This window comes from Mustela erminea, chromosome 7 (assembly GCF_009829155.1).
Source record: "Mustela erminea isolate mMusErm1 chromosome 7, mMusErm1.Pri, whole genome shotgun sequence".
In the NCBI taxonomy this organism is placed as follows: Eukaryota; Metazoa; Chordata; class Mammalia; order Carnivora; family Mustelidae; genus Mustela; species Mustela erminea.
In genome coordinates, this window is record NC_045620.1 from 68,408,491 (window position 1) to 68,414,745 (window position 6,255).

Here is a 6,255-nt window from a genome sequence, read left to right on the forward strand (position 1 = left end):
TATGCCCTGCTTATCCATACTCAGCCCAATCATCAGGCCTTTGCTTGGCCCCTGCTGGAGTGCTATCTTCTTTCTCATCCTCTCCAGCTCTTCATATATACAGCTCAACTCAGGTTAGAACTTTTTTCCAGAAGACTTTTTTCCTTTGTAGGGTATTTTGATCCAATCACTTTGATGCCATCATTTCAATCCTAAGGATCATTTGATTCTGCTGTGTCCTTGAGAACTTCAGATAAAACACCTGAGCAGGTACAGGTCTTTACTTTTTCTGTGTCTCTCTTTTTTATAAGAGAAAATGGCAGGAGCATTAACTAGGAAAATTAGGGAATGTCAACCCAACTGGCAATTCTACCCCCATGCATATACCCAAATTAATGGGAAGATATATCCACACAAAAGCTTGTCCATGAATGTTCATAGCAGCATTTATCAATAATAACCAAAAAGTGGAAATAACCCATCAAATTCACAAGTCTCCATCAACTTATGAATGATAAATACAATCGGGTATATCTATACAATGACATATTCAACAATAAAAAGAAATAGAGTACTAACACATGCTACAACATGAACAAATCTTGAAATATTACACTAAGTAAAGAAGCCAGTCACTAAAAGATGACCTATTGTATGATTTTATCTGTAAGAAATGTGCAGAATTGGAAAATCCACATAGATATAAGTAATTTAGTGGTTGCTTAGGGCTAAGGAATTGAGAAATGGGAGTGACTGCTAATGGGTATGGAAGTTTCTTTGAGGATGATAAAAATACTCTAAAATTGTGGCAATGATACTAAAAAGCACCAAATTATATATTTTAAATGAATGAATTATATGATATAGGAATTATATCTCAAGAAAGCTATTAAAAATACAAATACAATTAGTTGATCAATTGTTATTGAAAAAACAGAAACAGAAAAAAATTGATCCCAAGGACAATGATTTCTTTAAAATAAAAAATGGGAAAAATTGGGGAAAGTTTAGCTGTGGTAAAGAGAAAATGGATTATGAAGTTAACTTGAATAAAATAATTTTGATCCAGAAAATACTTTCTCTCAAAAATTAATCTCTCTTGGTAAAATTCTCATGAAAAAATCTGCATTCCAAGTAGCAAATTCAGAATCTCTTGGGTGCCTCCAAAACTCTTTGATCTTTCTGATCTCAGAACTCCTCTATTATTTATTACTCGCAATTAGTTGTGTAAAAAGATATAAATAAATTTAATGTATGTATATATAAAGTCTGGGTCTGGAGAAGCTGATCGTCTCTGTCATGTCAAGGGTCACTTGAGTTCTATAATGGCAGAAACCCTCCTTGCTCGTTCTCCCGGAATTAGGAAAAAGAAAGATCTTTTATGTTTTATGTGATCTGGCAAACATTTCCTCACACCATGTTTTACAGAGCTGGTGGCTGAGGAGGGCAAAACCAATTCCACCCAGGACCCTCTGGGATGGAAAGAAAAGATGTCTGGTTTGACTTCCCTGAATCTGAGGTGAAAGAGCCATGCTGAGGAAAGGTATAGAGGGCAGTGTCTAACCACAGCCCAGGATCTGGGAAAAAGTCCCTTTGAAATGAAATTATTCTGAGGATGAGGAGTCAGAATGAAGGCTAGGCTCAGACAACTGTCTAAATGCTTTGGTAGCAGAGGGTGTAACTGATGCCAGATTTCCCCTAGGCACATCTCCCTCATACTCTGTAGGATCTGAGGACCAGAGTTGGTTGAGCCTGGGCTTATGACCTGAGAGGAGAGTATCCTTGGTGCTCAAAGTAGCACCTCACGGTGAAGTGCGTCTAAGCAGTGATAGATAAGCAGTGCTGCAGATGGTACAGAGGTGCTTACAATAACAGGATTGATCATGTACCTTTTCTTTCCACTTGGCATTTGGGGGAGGGGTTCCTTTTGGACTGAATAAGCCTCTGTTCTTACTGTTCCTTTGTCTAGATTTTCTATCCATTATTTAAGGTGGGTATTTAGAGGTACCTGGGTGGCTCAATCAGTTAAGAGTCTGCCTTCAGCTCACGTCATGATCTCAGGGGGGGGGGTCTCTGCTCAGCAGGGAGTCTGCTTCTTCTCCCTCTGTGCTCCCCACTCATGTTCTCTCTCTTTCTCTCTCTCTCTCAAATAAATAAAAAAGTGAGTATGTAAGTCTTCAGCTATTATCATAAAACTCAATTTCCCCTTCAAATCTGTCAGTGTTTGCTTTGTTTTGGGGCTCTGTTACTTGGTCCATATATGTTTATTATAGCTTCTTGATGGATTTACCTTTTTTTCAATATGTAATATCCTCTTTTGGTCTGTCATAACAATTTTTTTTAAAAGATTTTTTTATTTATTTACATGACAGACAGAGATCACAAGTAGGCAGAGAGGCAGGCAGAGAGAGAGGAGGAAGCTGGCTTCCCACTGAGCAGAGAGCCTGATGCGGGGCTTGATCGCAGGATCCTGAGATCATGACCCGAGCTGAAGGCAGAGGCTTTAACCCACTGAGCCACCCACGTGCCCCTGTCATAACAATTTTTAATTTAAAGTCCATTTTGGGATACCTGGGTGTCTCAATGCATTAAACATCTGCCTTTGGCTCAGGCCTTGATCCCAGGGTTCTGATATTGAGTCCCACATCAGGCTCCTTGCTCAGCAGGGAGTCTGCTTCTCCCTCAGCCTGCTGCTCCCTCTCTGATAAATAAACACATAAAGTCTTTTTAAAAAATTAAAGCTTTTTATCTGAAGAAGACATCCAAGTGGCCAACAGATGCATGAAAAATGCTCCACATCATTTGGCATCAGGGAAATACAAATCAGAACTACAATGAGATACCACCTCATACCAGTCAGAATGGCTAAAATTAACCAGTCAGGAAATGACAGATGTTGGCGAGGATGCGGAGAAAGGGGAACCCTCCTACACTGTTGGTGGGACTGCAAGCTGGTGCAGCCACTCTGGAAAACAGTATGAAGGTTCTTCAAATAGTTTAAAATAGAGCTACCCTACTACCTAGCAATTGCACTACTGTGTTTACCCCAAAGATGTAGTGATATGAAGGGGCACCTGCACCCCAGTATTTATAACAGCAATCTTCACAGTAGCCAAACTATGGAAAGAGCCCAGCAGTCCATTTATAGATGAATGGATAAAGAAGATGTGGTATGTGTCTATACATACACACAGACACACAGACACACATACAATGGAATATTATACAGCCATCAAAAGTGAAATCTTGCCATTTGCAATGATGTGATTGGAACTAGAGGGCATTATGCTAAACAAAATAAGTCAGTCAGAGAAAGACAATTATCATATGATCTCCTTGATATGTGGAATTAAAGAAACAAAACAGAGGATCCTAGGGGAAGAGAGGAAAAAATAAAACAAGATAAAACCAGAGAGGGAGACAAACCATAAGAGACTCTTAATCATAGGAAACAAACTGAGGGTTGCTGGAGGCAGGTGAGGGGGTGGGAGGAGTGGAGGAATGGGGTAAGTTGATGATGGACATTAAGGAGGGCACAGGATGTAATGAGAAATAAGTATTATATAAGACTGATGAGTCACAGGCCTGTACCTCTGAAACCAATAATACATTTTATGTTAATTAATTGAATGTAAATAAAAAATGTTTTTTAAAAAAATGAAGTCTGTTTTATATGACATTTAGCCACTCCAACTCTCTTTTTGTTACTATTTAAATAGAATGTCTTTTTCCACCCACTTACTTTCATTTAAAAAAACTTTTTTTTTTTAAATTTTTGAGAGAAAGAGTGTACACTATTGGGCGAAGGAGCAGACGGAGAGGGAGAGAAATCCTCAAGCAGACTCCCCACTGAGAGCAGAGCCTAATGTGGGATTCAGTCCCAGGACTCTGAGATCAGGACCCGAGCTAAAACCAAGGGTCAGATGCTTAATCTACTAAACCACTCAGGTGTCCCATCACCCATTTATTTTCAATCTATTTCTGTCTTTGGATCTTAAGTGGGTCTCTTGTAGATAATATATAGTTTGTACATGAGATTTCTAGTTGAGCTTGTTAAGAATGTCTATGATTGTTCTGCTGCTTCCTGGTATATTCCCAAATAATCAATGAATAGACATTTACTGAGAACCTGTCAAGTACAAAACTATGTGATGTAAGTGTGGAACCAATGAAGGGCTCGATCTCATGACACTGAGACCATGACCTGAGCCAAAATCCAGAGTTAGGTGCTTAACTGACTAAGCCAGCCAGGTGCTCCTGTCTTGTCATTTTTTTTTTTTTAAGATGTTATTTATTTATTTGACAGACAGAGATCACCAGTAGACAGAGAGACTGGCAGAGAAAGAAGGAAGCAGGCTCCCCGTGGAGCAGAGAGCCTGATGTGGGGCTCAATCCCAGGACCCTGGGATCATGACTTGAGCTGAAGGCAGAGGCTTTAACCCACTGAGCCACCCAGGTGCCCCATCTTTTTTTTTTTTTTTAAGGATTTTATTTATTTGACAGAGCTCACAAATAGGCAGAGAGTCAGGCAGAAAGAGAGAGGTGGAAGCAGGCTCCCCCATGAGCAGAGAGCCTGATGTGGGGCTCAATCCCAGGACCCTGAGATCATGACCTGAGCCGAAGGCAGAGGCTTTAACACACTGAGCCACCCAGGCACCCTTGTCCTGTCATCTTTATGTCAGCATGATGCTCAGGGATTAATGAAGCCACTGATGCCTATCTGGTTACAAGGAGCTTGGAAATGAAGCCCAGAATCCTAGAGTGAGGAGTTGCCACGAGGCCACTAGGGACCACTCCTTGCCTCCTAATTCTCTTGTCCATCCAGAAGTCTGTGCGTTCCTTGTCTAAACATCTCTGTGGGCCCTCTCTTTCCATTCCAAATCACTTCTTAATTTTTAAGTGTCTATTTCAACTTTTATTTAAAAATCTGGCCCAGATTTTTTAATTCTGTAGGTAAGACCCTATGTGTACTGATTTGTCCCAAGTGGATTTTGACATATTTTTAAAGACTGTATACATAGGCCAGTTTCAGACTGCCATAGCTGGTGGATACCGCAGGTTCCCTGGCAGCTCATCTCTCCTCTCTTGGGCTCTGAGATGATGGACCAGAAGACACTCTGCTCCTTCTTCTCCCCAGGTCCTGCCAGGAAGCCACATGCCCACAGTCCCAAGCTGTCCCATCCTCGGACTGGCCTGGCAGGCAGTAGCTGAGGAGAGCAGGGATGAGGCGGCCAGCTGCTCCAAGAAGGCCCCAGCAGGGCAGGAGAACCCCAGCACATTGTCCTCCTCACCGCTGAGCCCCGGGTAGTTGGTCCACGTCCAGAGGAACAAGGCTACCCTGCTCAGACTTGCCGCATGCAGCATACCCGTGGGTTTCCCAGACAGCTGGAACATGTCACTGAGTGCAGAGTCAGGAAAACCATATATCATAAAGCTAATGGGATTTGTTGCAGAGGAAAGAAAACATTGCACTGTTTATCTACCCGCATACCAAGTCTTTCTGTTGCCCCAGATGTGTTGTGTGCCCTAAAACAGATGAAGTTTGTCACCCTGGGACAGGATCCGTCTGGTGGACCCATCTAAGCCCATGAGCTCTGCTTTAGGGTTCGAAGACCTGTTCCAGTGCCGCCAAGTTTAGAAAACATTTACAAAAAGCTAAGTACATAGATGGTTTTGTTCATCCTGTTCACAGAGATTTATCTGGGTGGGCCAAGCAAGGTGTTCTTTTACTCAACACTGTCCTCATCGTCCAAGCACATCAGGCTAGTTCTCGTAAGGAGAGGGGAAGGGAGCAATTTACTGATGCAGTTGTGTCCTAAGTCAGAACTCCATTGGCCCCTGTCTTCTTGCTCTGGGGCTCTTACTCTCAGAAGAAAGGCAGTGCCATTCTTAGGAAGCCCCACTATGTGCTACAGGCTGTGTAAGCCCACCCCCCCATCCCCCGACCCCCCACCCTGCTGTCGCTGTGGGCGCGGGGAGGGGACAGAGGGTTCTTCGGATGTAGACATTTCTCTCAAACAAATGCACTGCTGTAGAAGGCTGGCAAGGAGCCCATCAACTGGAAGGATCTGTGACCCTGAGCTGGAGGACTGTCTCTGAGCAGTTTTCTAGAAGCTGCTATCAAAGTATTTGCCAAGAGTAGCAGCTTGATCCAGACAGAAGCACGAAAGGTTCTACCCTGGGACCATATGGCTGTCTTTGCAACACGGCTTTGGCCTAAAACCTGAGGTCACAGTATATGGAAGAGAGTGGAGGTCAAATAGTCATGAGACTTTT

The 6,255-nt window shown here is 42.6% G+C and overlaps 1 pseudogene; it reads left to right on the plus strand.

The window, feature by feature from the left end:
• The first annotated feature begins 5,076 nt into the window (after positions 1-5,076).
• On the plus strand, positions 5,077-6,053 carry LOC116595543 (annotated as a pseudogene).
• The last annotated feature ends 202 nt before the right edge of the window (positions 6,054-6,255 follow it).